At 39.4% G+C, this 19,336-nt stretch overlaps 1 protein-coding gene across 6 annotated transcripts in view; it reads right to left on the bottom strand.

The window, feature by feature from the left end:
- EPHB1 (EPH receptor B1) overlaps positions 1 to 19,336 on the bottom strand; it is a 769,317-nt gene that overhangs the window by 728,086 nt on the left and 21,895 nt on the right. The window lies entirely within an intron of this gene.

Below are 19,336 nucleotides of genomic sequence, written 5' to 3'. Positions count from 1 at the left end.
GGAAGTGTTTTCTGCCCTACAACGTTATGAGGTAGGCAAGACAAGTTCTAGGTATCCATTCGACAGATGGAGACAGGCAGAAACCCGTTGTTCTGCCCATAGAGTATTGCCGGGTAATCAGTACAGCCACGATTTAAGCCCAGGTTCTCGAGTCTTCTGTCCAGCGTTCTCTATGCCCGAGGCAGCTCTGAACAGCTGAGACAGGAAGCAGCCTCCGAAATCTTCCAGGGAGGGAAAACGCTGAGCAGAGCAGCTTCTGTGCGCCGATCATGGGGGGAATGGGGGGAGGGGAGGAGCAAGGGGACATCCGGGGACCCTGCGGACAGCAGCCCTACTGCTGTGGCGGATGTACACCCAGCGCATTCCAGCCAGCTGGGATGGACCGTTACAGAACGAGGCCATCTTGACTCGGGATTGCCGTCCCTAGAGATGACAGGGGACGGCTGGTCCGAAAATAGCCACCCAGGGCACGTGGGAACGAGGGCTCACTGCAGCTCTGCTCCTCTGCGCGTGGCTCGGGGGAGCGGGGAGAGCAGAAGGCAATAGAACGTCCCCAGGACGGAAGGAGCTGCGGTGTGGGAGGTGGGCACGAGGAGCCCTTCTCGGGGATACCCTGTGAGGCTGGCTCCTGACACACACAAGGGCCATGCTGAGAGCCCTTCCTGCCATGAAGAACACCGGGGTGGGGGGAGCAATTTTTTAAAAAACTTTTACCTTCCATCTTAGAATCAATACTGTGTATTGGTTCCACAGCACAAGGGTTAGGCAATGGGGGTTAAGTGACTTGCCCAGGGTCACACAGCTGGGAAGTATCTGAGAGGACCTCCTGTCTCTAGGCTTGGCTTTCAATCCACTGAGCCACCCAGTTGCCCTCAGCAATATTCTTTGATATAAATAGCTACCCAACCAGGTAAAAGACCTGTCTATGGAGTCACAGCCACTAATCCAACCATGAATCCCACTGGTATGGAAGAGATAAAAGATCCTTTAGTGGACTCCACCTTGAGAATGCCCAACCCTAATAAAGTCATCCTCACTGCCCAAAAGTGCCTGTTTCGTGCCCTCTCTGTACCTGATATGGCATTGTCCACTGCACAAAGAGATTGTATATTCAACAAGGTTTCTAGGGGGCAGCTCAGTAGCTCTGTGAATTGAGAGTCAGACCCAGAGAGTGGGAGGTCCTGGGTTCAAATCTGGACTCAGATACTTCCTAGATGTGTGACCCTGGGCAATTCACCTAACCCCCATTGCCTAGTGCTTACTTTTCTTCTGCCTTGGAGCCAATACACAGTAGTGATTCCAATACAGAAGGTAAGGGTTAAAAAAAAATAACAGGGTTTCTAGAGATAATCTTATCCATTTGATAGATGACAAAACTGAGGCTTAAAAAAATAAACTGATATACAGTTAATTGGCGGTAGAGATGGGATGAGAATTCAAGGGCTTGACTCTCAAACTTATTCTTTCTGCTACAACATTTCTTCTCTCATAGAATCATAAAGATAGGATTCTGTCCTTAGAAGATTTATAATTCACGAGAGACATGTTAATATGTAAAAGCTTGTGAGAAACAGGTAGAGATGTGAAGAGTAGAATAAATGTGAAAATCAAAGACTTATTAAAATTATGTGAGGAAAATGAAGTCAGAAGATTTGAGTTTGAATCTTGTCTCTACTGAAAGAGAGATAAATATAAAGCCAGAGAACCAGAGACAGAAAGAAAGACAGAAAAAGAGATGGAGAGAGACAGAAACGGAGATATTGAAATAGAAATACAGAGAGAGGTATAAAGAGAAAGAGAGAGACAGAGAAAGAGGGAGAGACACAGAGAGATACAGAGATAGAAATACAGAGAGAGGTAAGGACAGATAGAAAGAGAGGGGGAGGAGGGAGGAAAAGAAGGAGAGAGAGAGAGAGAGAGAGAGAGCGCTCAAAGATAATAGAGTGATTATTGATCCCTGTGTCAGGCATTGTGCTAAGCTTTGAGGATACAAGTACAAGCAAACAAGACAGTCTCTACCCCTCAGGAAGCTTATGTTCTATCAGAGGAAGACAATACTACCTGAATGATGGTAGGTAAAAGTCACTTGGGCAATCTGAGCCTAAACTTTCTCGTTTGTAAAATGGGGAAAACAAATTTGGGTTGTTTATCTCATATGGGTATTAGGAGGGAAGCATTTTGCAAACTTTAAGACACATCACATAATATTAAATTGGTTTTTTTTAAGCCATTCCCTTCTATTAATTCTAAAACAGAAAAGCAGTAAAGTTTAGACCATTAGAGTTGTGACTAGCCCAGAGTTGTAACATCTGGGAAGTATCTGAGGCTACATTTGAATCCAACTCCAGGCCCAGCACTCTAACCACTGTACTTCCTTGCTGCCTCCCTAATTTAGTATTAATAAAGATGGTGTTTGTATTGTTCTTATAATTGCTATTTTTATTTTCACAGTCAACAAAGTCAGGTGGATGGTATAAAATAAGCCAGGCTCTTAAAACTCCACCTGCCACAGACTCTCCAAACCAAAGAAGGGGGAAAAAAAAACCAAAAAACCCAGAACCCTCTGAAGCACACAATTAAAGCTTAAAAAAAAAAAGCAGGAAACAGCACACAAAGATCAAAGTCTGTTTCCAGCCACCTTTGGAAGGGAAGCTTTTCAAAGACGGACATCTTGAGCTTTTCTGGTGAAGCTGGGAGGGAAGGAGGAAGAGGAAAAGAGAAGGTGCTCAGGACAGATTCATGGAGGCTGGTAGGAAGAAATGCCAACTACAGCAATTGCCTTAAAGGGAAATCAAGTAAACAATGAATGGAATTATTTGTCAAGGGGCATTTGCAGATATCTAATAAGGTGGGCAGACACCAATGGTCTGAGATGAGTGTCTATCATTCAATCTTGCAATGGGAGGGCAAATTAAATGTGACTGCTTGCAGTCCCTACTATCACCTTGTTTCTAGGATGATCAGTCAATCAACCAATATTTATGAAGTGCTTATTATATACTAGGTATTATACTAGTTACTGGAGCCACAAAGACAAAAATGAAGCCATTCTTGCCCCAAGGAGCTTCTTTTCTATGGATGAGACAATTCATACCTATAAAATCAGGTCAGTCCCTAAATCAACTGGGGGCATTTTCCTAAACAACCTGATAGTGTGCAAGTTACTTAAATAATCTGAAAACAGGGTAAAGGTGTTTGCTAAACAGCCATATAACATTATAAAGCAGTGGCCAATGGTCAAAGAAAAAGAGAGTTTCTGGTGACTGGCTTATGGAAGAGCCCTTGTAACTCTTGTACCAAGAAAAATGAAAAGCTGGCCTCATCCTGCAATCAACTTGGTAGCAGGCTCCTCTTTGAAGGATCATTTCCTTTGGGAAAGACCAAGTTTCAAGGGATCTCATCCTCGAAGTCCTTTATAACCCAATTCCAATCTGGTCTTCTAACTTTACTATACATGATTCCCCTTCAACACAATAATCACACTGGCTACTTTGTGGTTTGTCCTTTACACACAGCACTCTATTTCCCTTTTCTATGTCTATATATTGGCTTTCCATCATCATTCCTACCACTCAGGGCTCCCAGTTTTCTTCAAGCTTACTTTAAGCATCTCTTTTCTATATCACCTTCCAGATCTAGTGCCTCTCTTGCCACATTGAACATATTTTGGTACATACTTATGTAGCACCTGGACACACACACCCCAGCTCTCATAGGGCAGGTCTTTCTAGAAGTTAGCTACCTCAGGTTCAATTAAATCTAGCACCATATACTTAAAATTATTATTTATGGGGTGGCTCAGTAGATTGAAAGCCAGGCTTAAAGATGATGGGAGATCCTAGGTTCAAATCTAGCCTCAGACACATCCTAGTGTAACCCTAGGCAAGTCATTTAGCCTCCATTGCTAGCACTTATTGCTCTTCTGCCTTGGAACCAGTACATACTATCCATTCCAAGATGGAAGGTAAGGGTCTAAAAATAAATAATAAAATAAAATAAAATTAGAGTTTAGGAGCCCTACTAATATGTTAATCTTCAGAATTCAGCCAGAGGCTTAGAATTAGCTTTAAATAAAGGCTTTTAGTCACTAGTATTTATAGGGTGCTTTAAGGTTTGCAAAACACTTAAAATATTAGAAGTATTATTTGTTGAAATGACATGGTTGGGGTTTACCTTTTGGACATCTCTCAAGACAACATGTTTCCTCATGGTAGTCAGAGATTTCCTTAGTTTGTTCACTGGAAAAATAAGGTGGGGAACAGAGGAAATGGGGGTAAGCATGAGCAGGGGGAAAAGGAGGAGATCAAATACAGTTTCATTAGAGCACTTGTCTCATTTCCTAAATAGTTTAAAATGGCGGGTGATCAAAGCTTAGGTCAAGCTCTAACAATGAATTGACAAAGGTCCTAAGTATATTGGGCCAGAGTAAGTCTCTCTTCTAAAAGGCTTGGGATTACCCAGGCTCCAAAACCTCTCCGTGTTCTAAGTTATATCTTCCCTTCTAATCCTAGAGTCCCACCATACACTTTAGGGACTGCTCTTACTGGATGTTTCATCGGTCCTGTCTCCTTCAGCTTGTCTGGGGTCTGGTCCCTCTCTGAAACCTGTGCTAAATACCCTGAGATTTCATCCTGTATTCTGCTAAGGGTGGGTATGGTCTCATTTGGGATTGGTTAGACCTCAGGCTCTGTTTCTAGGAGTGCTAAATTGGATAGGTCAGGAATGCCTCAAGGCTTCCAAATCACACTTGGACAGCCAACTGACAAGTCTTCAATTCTCTGCTTGGGCAAGCTGTGACAAGCCCAGAAGTTACTCTCTTCAATCCTGGGAAAGAATAGGATTGGTTGAGCCACGGTGTCCTGGAGCCCCAGTAGAAAATTCTTGGATCTTAGAAGGCTCCAGGAGCAATTTCCTACTTTGCCTTCTGTATTTGACTTTCCACCAGCCCCAATGGCTTATCTATCCCAGCATCTCTTCAGGATTCTACTGGTTTGAGAACTTCTGGTTTGGGCTGGAAAGTCTAGAGGTGATCAATCCATGACCTAGTAGAGTGATGCATCTCTAAGCCCCACTGGAGTGCTTGGAGAGAATCTGGGATCTTTGATGTACTAACAAGAAGCCATCTTTCTCAAAGGCTAGATTATAAAAAGCCTAGAATGCCAGTCAAAGGAATCTGATCTATAAAATTTATATTTAACTGGAAAATGCTTGTTCTTCCAAATTGTCTCTAAATTTCAGTGCAAATTATTGTCCTGATTATATAATAAAGAACAATTCTGAAAGTGTCACTGATAGAGCTAGCTGGAAAATTCACTGAATAGGGTGGATGCCTTTCGAATCAATGATAGGAAAGGCAGTTAGAAAGGGTTGAACACTATGGAAAGGTTACTTGTCGCTAGAGAACAATGTATTCTCCTCTTAAATGTCATTGGGGCAACTTGTTCTATGTAGCAAAGGAGGCCATCTCTATACACACGTGTGGCTGAAAAATGTGCTCATTTATAGACTAGAAGTTTCATTTTGGATCACTACTCTAAGGTAGAAAAAATGGCAAGACTCCTGAAAGACCACCCTACCATGATATGGTTGTAGAATACTGGGAGGTACATACTAATTGGAGTTGAGACACCTATTTAATTCCTTACTCCTTCCTGGAAAGACTGCAAGAATACATAACTTTAAGCCTAGGTTACAAATCAGGAAATAGAGGCTCTGATAAGGAAAGTGACTTACCCATCATCACAGAGGGAGTAGTTATCCAGGGAAGCAACAAAAACCCAAATCTCTGGACACCAAGTCCAGAAAGGCTTACTACCATGCCATGTTGTCTCTGTAGATATACGGCTAACTAGTGTACTCCATTCCAATGATCTGTCAATGGAGTTAATACCTCCAATGGTATATCACTGAAACACTAGTGCCCATCCCTGTGTGACTTGTCAGTTTCCTCCCATAAGTTCGACATAGGGGTAACACCCTTCCTGTGGAGAGATAGGGAGGGTGCTCTCTTCCTTTCCCTGTACACTTAGAGCACACCAGTGGAGTGTTCCAACTGCCAAGTGGCTATTCCTCAGTCTTACCATATGATGAGTGTAAGGATAAGGGATAAGGGACAGGAAAAGCGGTCATCTCCTTTTTCCACCACACATTTCTCTGACTTTTTGCCTCTGGTTCTTATTTAAGCAACACGCATTTATTTATAAAGTTCAATGTGACAGGCAGCTAGGTGATGCAGTAGATAGAATGCCTGGAGTCAAGCCTCATCTTCTTGAGTTCAAATCTGGCCTCAAACGACTAGCTATTTGGCCTTGGGCAAGTTGCTTAACTGCCTCAGTTTCCTGATCTATAAAATAAGCTGGAGAAGGAAATGACAAATTACTCCAGTGTCTCGACTAAGAAAACTCCCAATAAGGCCACAAAGAGATGGGTGTGACTGAAAAAAATGATTGAACAACAACAAATGTGACAAGTACTGTGCTAGGGGCGGAGGCTACCAAAAGCTAAAGTCCTAGCCCTCAAATAGCCCCTAGCCTAACTGGTAAGAACAAATGCCCATGTATAATTAAATACGGAATACACATACACAAATGTTATTCAGTTGTGTTAATCACATTTGAATCTTGGTGACCCCATTTGGGATTTTATTAGCAAAGATACTGGAGTGGTTTTCCATTTCCTTTTCCAGAGCATTTTACACATGAGGAAACTGAGGCAAACAGGCTAAGTGATTTGCCCAGGGTCACAGAGCAATTAGTTAGTATGAGAGTTGAATTTTAACTCAGGTCCTCCTGACCTAACCTAGAATTCTATCTACTGAGCCAGCTGTCTACATAGATAGATTAGATAAAAGATAGATAGACAGACAGACAGACAGACAGACAGACAGATAGATAGATAGATAGATAGATAGATAGATAGATGGATAGACAGACAGATGGATATATACATACTTATATTCATAGATACATGCAAAATGAGTACAAGGCAGTATGGGGAGAGACAACACTAGCTGGTGGGAGGATCAGGAAAAGCTTCATGTAGAAAGGTGGCCTCGGAGCTAAGTCTTGAATAAAATCAGGGATTCCTAGAGTCATAAGTGAAGAGGGAGTCCCTACCTCTAAGTCACAGCTTTGTTTTGTAATGTGACAGTCTCCTCACACCCACCATACTCCTCTCCATTGCCCTCTGGCTGGCATTCATTTTTAATTCTTCCAAGACTGTAGTTATCATGACTCACAGCCATATATTAATATATAATGATAAATTATAATAGTGTATTGAAGACAGAAGGAATATCATAGATTTAATAAGTAGGTTAGAGAATGATCTAAGATCATCCTAGAAAGTATTCTGGCAAAGGTAGTTTTGAAAGCCAGTGGGGGAAGAGGAGGTATAGCTAAGTGCCAGGCCTAAAGACAAGAGATCCTAGGGGCCTCAGACACATCTGGACTGTGTAACCATGGACAAGTCACTTAATCACAATTGTCTAGCCCTTGCTGCTGTTCTCCCTATCAATTCTAAAATAGAAGAAAGAGAGAGAGAGAGAGAAAGAAAGAAAGAAAGAAAGAAAGAAAGAAGAGAAAGGAAAGAAAGAAAAGAAAGAAAGAAAGAAAGAAAGAAAGAAAGAAAGAAAAGAAAGAAAGAAAGAAAGAAAGAAAGAAAGAAAGAAAGAAAGAAGAAAGAAAGAAAGAAAGAAAGAAAGAAAGAAAGAAAGAAAGGAAGAAAGGAAGGAAGGAGAAGGAAGGAAGGAAGAAAGAAAGAAAGGAAGAAAGGAAGAAAGAAAGGAAAGAAAGAAAGAAAGAAAGGAAAGAAAGAAAGAAAGAAAGAAAGAAAGAAAGAAGAAAGAAAAGAAAGAAAGAAAGAAAAGAAAGAAAGAAAGAAAGAAAGAAAGAAAGAAAGAAAGAAAGAAAAAGAGAGAGAGAAAGAAAAAGAGAGAGAGAAAGAAAGAAAGAAAGAAAAAGAGAGAGAGAGAAAGAGAAAGAAAAGAAAGAAAGAAAGAAAGAAAGAAAGAGAGAGAGAGAAAGAAAGAAAGAAAGAGAGAGAGAGAGAAAGAAAGAGAGAAAGAAAGAAAGAGAGAGAGAGAGAGAAAGAAAGAAAGAAAGAAAGAAAGAAAGAAAGAAAGAAAGAGAGAGAGAAGAGAGAGAGAAAGAAAGAAAGAAAGAAAGAAAGAAAGAAAGAAAGAAAGAAAGAAAGAAAGAAAGAAAGAAAGAAAGAAAGAAAGAAAGAAAGAAAGAAAGAAAGAAAGAAAGAAAGAAAGAAAGAAAGAAAGAAAGAAAGAAAAAGAGAGAGAGAGAAAGAGAGAAAGAAAGAAAGAAAGAGAGAAAGAAAGAAAGAAAGAAAGAGAGAGAGAAAGAAAGAGAGAGAGAGAGAGAAAGAAAGAAGAAAGAAAGAAAGAAAGAAGAAGAGAAGGAAAGAAAGAAAGAAAGAAAGAAAGAAAGAAAGAAAGAAAGAAAGAAAGAAAGAAAGAAAGAAAGAAGGAAAGAAAGAAAGAAAGAAAGAAAGAAGAAAGAAAGAACAGAAAGAAAGAATGAAGGAAGGAAGGAAGGAAGGAAGGAAGGAAGGAAGGAAGGAAGGAGGAAGAGGAAGGAAGGAAGGAAGGAAGGAAGGAAGGAAGGAAGGAGGGAGGGAAGATGGTCCTTGCGGCATACGACCTTATTCTAATTCTTCTTTCGGCCCTTGTAGCCATATGCTAGTGCCCCTGTCTAGCTAGACATAACAATCCTTATCAATCAAGTGCCACTAACATGCCTTGAACCTTATAATTTCAATAATGAATTGACTAGGCAAGTAGGAAGCGCAGAGATCGGAGGGAGGGAAGGAGGAGGGAAAAAGGGTTTCAAATGTGTTTTGCAATGATAATTCATAATTCCAGATCAAATTGCTTTCCATCTTGGGGGAAGGGGAAGGGAAGGGAGGGAGGGAGATAATTTGGATTGTATAGGCTTCAGAAAACTTACATCGAAAATTATTTTTACAGGTAACCAATAAAATAAACTATCTTTACAAAAGAAAGAAAACAGGCTTCAAGATGCAGCAATATTGACCTAGGTTAGACAGGGGAAAGAACTTATTGACAGTGACAGTTAAGTAGTAACAGCAAGATAGTGTATTTTACAGTGACAAAACGCTTTACATAAATAATCCTGTTTAAGCTCACAACTCTGTCAGATTGCAAAGGAGAATTATAATCGGAAACTGAGGCACAGAAAATCCCAAGGGAGCATAGTAAAAAATGAACAGATTCAGGAATTAAAACTAGATTGTCTGACCCCTAGGCTAAGGTTTTATTGTCTTCTATTGGAGACTAAGAAATTTCTTCCCCTGAAGATCTTTAAAAAATAGAATTGCACTGGCCCCTTTTTTATTCCCTGAACTTGGGGTCCCCACCTTCAAGCTTTTATCTCTTTTTCCTTGTACAGATTGTATTCCATGCTTAGAATACAACTGTCTTGACCTCAAGAAGCCCTAGCCTCTTTCAAAGGTGCAACCTTCTCTAGAAAACTCTTCCTGATCCCCAGCTTTATTATTACTATGGGGCAAAGGAATAATGTATGGCTATGAGAGTTGGACTATAAGGAAAGCTGTGAGCTGTAGAATCAATGCTTTTTAAATTGTGATGCTGCGAAAGATTTTTGAGAGTCCCTGGGACAGCAAGAAGATCAAATCAGTCAATGCTCTAAAAAAAATAATGGAGACTATTCATCGGAAGAACAAATACTGAAGATGAAGCTTAACTACTCTGGCTACATAATGAGAAGAGAGAATTCATTGGAAAAGACTGAAGGCAAAAAGGGAAAAGGGGACAGCAGAGAATTAAATGGATAGTGTCATGGAGGCAATGAACCTGAGCTCAGACAGATGAGGGTCGTGGTCTATGGACTCACCAAGAGTCAGACATGACTAAAAGAAGGAACAACAAAAAGGAGGTTCTACACCAGGGCACTGCTATCTGGTGGGAGAGGCGGAGGGCAGTCTCTTCCCAGGGTCTTACCTTAGAGATCTCTGTTGATCTGAACAATGTTGCCACCACCCATAGCATCTCATTTCTGTTGTACTCCCCCCTTAACTCTCAACTCCCACTAACCTTGAGCCTCACAGAGATAAGGAACACAATCTCTTCTAGAGCATATGTGAAGCTCCTCCTGACATAGCTGAAATCACAGTCAGATTCCTCTCTGTCTCTATTACCTTATACCACACTGGCTGCCTGTTTCCCACCCCACTCAATTGTATTTGTTCCAAGTTCATTCATTTCTGTTCATAGACCCATTAAAGCTCTTATTTGTCAGTGTTCATTCCCTCCAAAGTTACTTTTATTTTAGTTATCTGTAAAATTGCATATCTCTATTAATGTGTAAAATTTCACAGATATGTATGAAAGACAAGATATATATGTAGATATAGATAGCAAGAGATAAGCTCCTGGAGGGCAGACTTTTTAATTTCTTTCCCTTTACAGATTTCCAGTGCCTAGTATAGTGTCTGTCCCAGCTGATGCTTAACAAATGCTTGAACTGAATTGAATTGACTTGTCGAACAGGAATGGATCCTATTATTTCTGGGGTGTCCTCTCAGTCTTATTATTATATTAACATCAACAGCAACTCTCTTTACAGTATCAGTACAGAACAGATCATTCTTTGACCTAAGAACAAACAGTAATCCCTGCTTTCTGCTGTCTCTTCCAATAAGAACACATCCATGGCTTTGCCCTCCTGTGTGTTTGTCTTGTCTTTCTTTTCATATTTTGAACTCTCAATGCCAAAACCATGCAGAAGATATTCTTGATATTCACCCAGACCTAGGAATTCTCTGCTTTCTCAAGCATGCTCCCTTTACTGAGCAAGTCATCATGGCGATCACCATTCTCTTCATCTTTTCAAGATATTTAATAATAATGGGAAGTGCAAGCCTCAAAGGGCATGTTTAGTAATGGAAGTGGCCCATTCATATGGTGCCTCAGTCCTGTCACCAATAGCCTTCTATGCCAACAAGCCTTTGTGCCAAAGGTTTCCTAGTTCACCTGCTCGTGATGGAACACTACAAGAGGCAAAAGAAGTCCCCTGCTTTCAGGTACCTTTTCCATCATTCCCTGCACATACAGAAACAAGCTCATTCTTTTCCTTTCTTTGATTCTCCAAGTGCTACGCAAGGATTTGGAGCTGGAAATAGAAACAATGGAAACAGCCAAAGTTCAAGAAATACCAGTGACCCATTGGCTATTTTTAGTGGGGAAGTTGTCCCTGAGCCCTGGTTAGTTGCAATGTGACATTTCCCTGAGGCTCTGGGTAAATGAGAAAGAGCCTGTAATCATACATCTCCTTAGCTTTGCTTCAAAAAATGACCATGGTGGGTAATTATCCAGAGGCAGCATCACATAAAGAAAAGAAAATAATAATGTCTAAAATTAATTAGGCCTTTGGAAATTTCCAAAGCATTTTACATATATATATATATATATGTATATATATATATATATATATATATACACACACACACTCACACACACACACACACACACATATATATATATATATATATATATATATATAATTTAATTGTTACAAAAAAACAAACCCTTTAAGGTGGTGTAAAAAAAATCATTATTTAAATTGCAAAGTTTAAATTCCTTTTGAGAAGAATTTTAGGTAAAGAAGATGAGATGCTACCTCTCTGAATCCAGAACTGAACTGTTGGAGAAGCCACCATGAAGAAGCCTCCAGACCACAAGTTGCACAAAATTGAACATTGGGTGTGGTTGATTGAACATTTATTTGTATGTATACTTTTATGCCAAAGGGGACTGCCCCCTAACGGCTTTTTGTCAATGTGTTCAGCAATTATTGGTTTTATTCTTTTTTCTCTTATCCTCACACTATTGTAATCTTTTAAGTTTATTATGTTTTTATGATCCTTTTGGGGAAAAATTAATTTTTCCAAAAATGATCACACGAGGGGATGTAAAAAATAGACTCGAATACAGGACTACAATCCCCACGAGCCTTTGCTCCACTTCCCCAGAATGCCTTGTAATCTCACCTGGGCCGAGATCAAGAAGGTATTTAAGCTGATTCAAAGGCTTTTGAGGCTCTCTCTCTTGGCTCCTTTTGGACTTCCGTTTTGGAGCAGGCGGTCTCTTGCGTGATGTGAGGTTATTTTGTCTAGGCCTCTGGCCTAGGCACATGTTTCTTACTTGTATATTTTTTAATCTTTAACCTTTAATAAACCTCTAAAAAATATAATACTCCTTGCAGAGAGAAACTAATTTCTACCTGCCTCAGTCTCCCCATATTCCCTAAAATTTAATCTTTACAGTGGGTAGATACTGTTATTGTCCCATTTTCAGATGAAGAAAATAAGGCAGAAAGAGGTGGAATGACTTCCCAAAACTATGCAGCTAATAAGTGTTTAAAGCAGGAATCAAACTCAAATCTTCTTTTCTTCAAATGTGGGGTGCTATCCCCTATGCCAACTAGCTGCCATAAAAGTTCTAGTGGCATCCTTAGCCATTTTGTATGCCTGTGCCCATTTGTAAGTATCCTCTATAGAGTTTATTTGCCATATATATGACAAATATAAATGTATGTAGAAGATATAGATAATACCGTATATGAAGGAAAAAGGAGTTAAATAACATCTTAAAGCCCCTTCCAGCTTTCAAATTTATGATTCCTTAACTGATGGAATATCAAATAGGACAGTTTTGAGTAACTATTGATTATTTAGGGAAGTTAAGTTGTGTGTACATCTGGGGTAAGATTGGGTTCAATATCTATAAGGTGAAATCACTTTATATGTCTCTTTTAAAACCTTGTGTTCTGTTTAAATGTGCTTTTAAAAGTTAAGTTCAGGTATAAATTGGTTTGGTAAAGCAGATGTTGCAGAAGCAATCTGTATCAAAGAGCAGTTTAGTACCTAATCCTGTGAGTGTGATAGTTGCTAGGGGACCATTCAGGATGTAAATTAATCAGTAAATACCTAGCAGTTAGATATCAGAAAGAAAGGGGGACGCTTGGAACAAGTTAGTCAGATGGAGTAAAGGGAAAATTACTCTCTTCTGAGTGAAAAAGAAAGAAGGAAAGTCAGAAAGAAAGAAAACAGGGAAATTGAGGCTTTTTCATGAGGACTGGGTGTAAAAAAAAAAATCTCTCTTCTTGCTTAGCCATGAGGGAAGATGAAGAGGCGAAGAGTAAGGAAATTGACAAAGCCAATGGAGTCTTTATTCTGTTAAATGGTAAACAGATTTAGAAGTCTTTCACTGGAGAGAAAAGTAAAGACTGGTGGAAAGCTTGCCATAAAGGTTCTTACAAGCTGTGCCATGGTATGGTTCAGCTACCAAGAATGCCTCAGAATGAGTTATAAATATATATCTTATTCAAACCTGAGAAGGCAATCAAGGTTCAAAAAATGACTGCTAATAGATGATATTAGTGAGCAAGGTGTGTATATATATATATATATTTTTTTTTTATATATATATATATAAGATTATACCCAGAACTTTGCATTTCTTTAAATCTTGCTCTAAAAAATATTTGATGTAAATATTATGCTAACTCTTTAGTAAAGGCACTCTGTTAATGTTTTCATAGATATGTAGTATGTTTGGGTTTTTCCAGGATGGAAAGAATACTCTTCCAGATTCCCTGACTGATATTTGTCATTGGGTCTGGAAAATAAAAGGTCTGAAACCTTTCTGCTGGGCACTGAAAGAGTCTTTCCCTCTTAGCTTTGTTCCTCAACTGTTTCATGTTCCATCAGAACCCTGAGGTATATATCCATGAAAAATATCAAAAACTTTTTTTTTTTACTTAAAAGCATGCTTGAATAGGGAAACATGCAAACCTTTTTTCTCTCTCAGTTAACCAAGCTTAATAAACCAGACTTTGGGATTTCAAAGTCATAGCCACAATACTAATGCCCATATAGTAGCAGTTGATCCTAATTTCAGAACTAAGAGGAATTCAATTCCACAAACATTTCTTAGGTATCTACTTGTTTTTTTATTGAAAAAAAAAATTTAATTAATTAATTTAGAATATTTTTCCATGGTTACATGTTTCATGTTCTTTACCTCCCCTCCTTCCCCTTCCCCATAGCCAATGCACAATTCCACTGGGTTTTACATGTATCATTGATCAAGACCTATTTCCTTATTATTGATAATTAAATCTTAGGTATCTACTTGTATATAGAATACTCTGACAAGGTACTTGATAAAATTAAAATATAGTTCAAGTATAGTTCAGACTCCATCTCATGGAGCTTGTACTATACTGGAGGCATATGGAACATTCATAAACACTTTTCACATCAAATAATATATGTATAAGGAAGATACAAGAAAAACATTCAAGGAGGTTCAAAGAAGGAAGGGCCCTGCCAACTGGGTTGCCACTTTCATTACTCACTGAAGGTTTCCCAAAAGAGGTGATATGTGGGCTGGACTTTAAAATGTAGGTAGAAATTCAACAGAGGTGTAGGGTGGAGGACCAGAAAAGGAGTAGGGAATTCCAGATATAGAGAATAATGTCTACAGAGGCACAAAGGTGGGAATTGTCATAATCACTGAAGAGAACAAGGAACTGACAATTTGGCTTCAGAGTAGATGATATGGAGGGGAGAAGTAAAAGGTAAGACAAGAAAGTTAGGGTGGTACCAGACCGTGAAGGATCATTGATGCCAGTCAAATCCCTCAGGAACTTTAACATTCAAGCTGGAAGCCACTCTAATATTCTGCCAGGATGATTTTTAACTTTCTCCATATAGAAGGACCCCATGTGCTTCATTTCAGTCAGATATCAGCATGACCTTCCCTTACTTTGGGTGCATCTGGGTGGCTCAGTGGATGGAGAACCAAGTCTGGTTCAAATTTGGCCTCAGGCACTTCCTAGCTGTGTGACCCTGGGCAAGATGCTTAATCCCATTGCCTAGCCATTAGTGCTTTGCCTTGGCCCCAATAGACAGTATTGATTCTAAGACATAAGGTAGGGTTTTTTAAAGTGTTAAATCCTAGAGTTTTAAATGGAAACAAGTCAATAAGTAGTCTCAGCCCTCAAGGTGATTAACTTCTAGCAGAGGAGAAAGCATATACAAGTATATTCAGAACAACTAGGTGAAATGAATAAAAAGTGGTTTGGGGAGTCAAGGAACCAGTTAACTATTGGGTTCAGTAAAGCCTTCACGTAGCAGATGGTGCTTGAGATAGAGTCTTGAAGGCAAGCAAGGCTACCAAGCAATGAAAGTGAGGAGGGGCTCAAATGCAATTTTCTCTAGTTGACATTTAATGTCCTTCACAGCCTGGCCCCAACCCACCTTTCCAGCCTTATTACACATATCCCACATCTTCACACACTCTTCAGCCAGCCAACCTGGATGCCTTAGTATTTATCACACAAAACAATCCCTCTTCCCTTGATTAAGCAGTCCACCATGCTTGAAATGTACTCTTTTCTTACTTCTACCTCTTAAAACTCTGGGTTTCCTTCAAAATTTTCCTCAAATACCATAGCTTGCAAGAGGCCTTTCCTGATCCCAGAAACTCCCCACAAAAAATTACCTTGCATTCAACTTGTGCATATATATATGTATATATATTTCTTTATATATTATCTTTTCCTATAAGAGGAAGGCAGGGACTTATCTTTGAGGGCAGGGACAATTTCATTATTACCTTTATATTCTCAGGACCTAATACACAATTTAGTGCTTTAAAAAGCTTCTTGATTGATTAATTGAAAAAAAAATAGTCCAAATCACACACACACACACACACACACACACACACACACACACACACACTTTCATTTTAAAGATGAAGAAACTGAGGCTCAGAGGTTCAGGAACTTGCCCAAAGTCACACAGGTAATAAGTGGCAAAGCCAAGACTGGAACTCAGGTTGCCTAACTCCAAATCCAGTGTTCTTTCCACTCAACCAGGCTTTCTAGAAGCATCAGTTTTTAACCACAATCTCTGATTACTCCATCATTGACTTTATTCAAGCATATAAAACTTAGTGTTTGTCTTCATGTCCCTATTCCTGGAGTAACCTTTCTCAACTCTTCCATCTTGTTTCTCTAGATTCCTTTAAGACTCAAGTCAAATCCTAGCTCTTGTCTTCCTCTTGTGGCCTTGGTCTAGTGCCTTCCTTTTGGAATCATAGCCCATTTATATTGTTTATTCCTGGAATGTACAGCTATTTTCATTTTATCTCCCCCAGTAGAATGTGGGCTCCTTGGGGATAGGAATCATGTTTTTACCTTTCTTTGTACTCCTTAGCACAGTGCATGGGCACATAGTGAGCACTTAATAAATGCTAATTGAAGGACAGCTAGGTAGCACAGTGGATAGAGCACCAGGCCTGGAAATAAGAGGTCCTGGGTTCAAATCTAGCCTCAGATACTTCTTAGCTGTGTGACCCTGGGCAAGTAAGTCACTTAGCCCCAAATGCCTAACTCTTACCATTCTTCTGTCTTGGGACCAATACTTAGTATCAATTCTAAGGAAGAAGGTAAAGTTAAAAAAAAATACTTGTTTATTTGGTTCATTGGGACATCTGGTCCCTTGATTCCATTACCATCCTTGACCCCAATGTTCTGCTACTTTAATGACTATCATGACCCTAGTATCCCTTACCATCCTGACCTTCCATTATTTCCAGACTACTAATCCACAACCCTGGAGAACTTCCTCCATCTTTCCTGCCCCCAGACTACTGAACATCATTAAAGAAACATCAGTAAGATGTTACAATTCTTTTATTCTTTCCTTGTTTATTCCCTTCCTTAATCACCACAAGTGATTATTCTGAACCCCTTTCTTCTCTCATAAGACTTCTAGTCAATCTCTTGTTTTACACTGACAGTAGATAACTTAGCCTCCTATTGTGGCGCAGTTATTTCAGTCATATCTGACTCTTCATGACCCAGTTTGGGATTTTCTTGGCAAAGATACTGGAGTAGTCTATCATTTCCTTTTCCAGCTCATTTTACAGATGAGGAAACCGAGGCCAACAGGGTGAAGTGACTTGCCCAGAGTCACACAGCTAATAATAATCTGGCTGAGGCCAGATCTAAATTTGTGAAAATGAGTCTTTCCTGATTCCAAGAGTCATAATAGCTACCCACTAGCTACTCGCTAAAAAGTCAAGTCCCCCTGATGAGAACTCACTAAATTCACCTCTTCCACTCCTCAAAAATTCGCCGCACCATCATACACTTTTTGTACCTTCCCTTCAGACTCAGAAGTAGAGGGAACACCATTCTTTACTAAGACAAATTCCTTCAAGGATGCCCTCGATCCCATCCCCACCTCCAACAATCATTTCCTCTTTTTCATGTGTCTTCAAACTCTCCCACCTGCCTCCTACAAACAACTATATTCAATTTTTCAAGTCCAAACAAAAAAAATTTAAGTGTGAGATAGCTATTATAATATTCAAGATGGGTAGTAATATGGGTCTTTCCTGGGCTGGTGGTGGTGAGTATAGAGAAAGAAAAAGACAGGGGTGAGAGATAATTACTTGAGGAGTAAAATAGACAAGACACAGTGCCTTGGTTTGCTTTGAAAGACCTGAAAGAGGAACGCGTCAAATATAAAATAAACAAATAAGGAAATACTTGAATAAATAAATGATCAGTGGGAGGCTGATCTTGTATATAGTGACAGCAAACATCCCACCCTGAAGGGCCCAGTCAGCTTTGCACTTTTCCATGGCCTCAGAGTTTATTCTTAATCAGAACCAGCTGTGTTGCAAATGTATACCATTGGTCATGAGAGGAACCCGGAAAATGGGGTGTGTGTGTGTGTGTGTGTGTGCACGTCAATGCAAACTCAGTAGCAAGAAACAACTCAAAATGTGTGCCATCTTAAATACATGCATTTCATCCATATATAATCATCTATACATAATTGCTGGCCATATTTAGTTCTGCCTCAGCTGAAGGATAGATGGTGGCAGAAATCAAGGGCTTTAAAAAAGGCAGAGTAAAGAGATGTTCATTTTCCCAGCATCCTACGTCCAGGATTTAAAGTGCTATTTATCACCAAACAATGGGAAGAACACTTTACTGAGTTACGAGAGCTAGACTGCAATCCCAGATCCAAAGTCCTTACTGGCCATAAGTCAAGCAATCTATCACCATCCCCCACAACCCTCTGCAAATTAGACTAGGTTGTTTCCTTTTTTTTTTTTCTTAAAAGGTATTGAAACCATTTTCATGCCTTGATTGACTTAGCAGACTAATAGTTCAGGCTGTTGATACCACTTCCTTGTCACCTAGGCTGAAAAATAAAACAGTTTGAAGAGCTCCAGGTCATTTTTGATGTTTGGCCATTGTACCACAATGGGCAATTTTGAGGAAGGGAGTTTTGCCTGACTGAATCAGCTCAGAGACTCCTTGGTCTCTTGGTCCGCCATTGTGGAATATCCTTTTCTGACTATAGCTAAGTAGATCTTCTTTTGTAAACTATTAAATGACCTACATGTGTTTCATTCTGTTCTAATATCAAACTCACTACCAACTGAGAGGCTTAAGTCAGACTTAATCAAAACAGGACAACATGAATAATCAGTCAATATTTCTGAAAATTAGTTTCCTCATCTGTGTGAAGGCAATGACACCTCCCTGCCTACCTGACTTGCCATAATAATATAAACATTATATTTTAATATATTTATATATTATATATTAATATATTTAATATAATAATCACAATATAAAAACCATTAACTAATGATCTAATTCATAGTGCTGTTTTGAGGATGGAATGAAATAACATAGATAAAATGATCTGACAAAATGTAAAGTAGGCTTTAAAATGGGAAGACATTAACAGAAGAGCCACTAGCTGTTTCCATTTCCTGCCCCCTCCCCACCTACATGTACTTTCTACATTTCATCATAGACCAGCCACTACCTAATGGCACTAAATCAGAATTTTCCCAACTAGCTTAGAAGAGATTGTTCCACCCTGCCACTCTGGATGCTGGGTACAATCAAATCTCAGTTACCCTTAGTAACAGTGTAGATAAAATCCTGCTGGGATTACAACCACAAGCAACAAAGCACAGATAATTTCAAAACCTCATTTTTAGCCAATCATTTCAGCCTCCTTCCCCATCAAACGTTGTAGCTGGGAAGAAGACAAAAAGTCCTTTGGCAAGTTTTGAGTCTCTGTCACTCCTGTTCTTTGCCCAATTTTGGAATGTGGGAAAAAAAAGGGAGAGAGAAATGGGGAAAGGCAAGAGAGAAAGCAGCTGGGAATCTGGACAATTCACATGCCAGTTATTCAGTGTCTGGTATATTCAATCCTATTGTTGCAATCTAGTTAAATC

This window comes from Monodelphis domestica, chromosome 4 (assembly GCF_027887165.1).
Source record: "Monodelphis domestica isolate mMonDom1 chromosome 4, mMonDom1.pri, whole genome shotgun sequence".
Classification (NCBI taxonomy): Eukaryota; Metazoa; Chordata; class Mammalia; order Didelphimorphia; family Didelphidae; genus Monodelphis; species Monodelphis domestica.
Note: the sequence above shows the minus strand (reverse complement) of the source record. Positions and strands in the feature narration are given on the sequence as shown.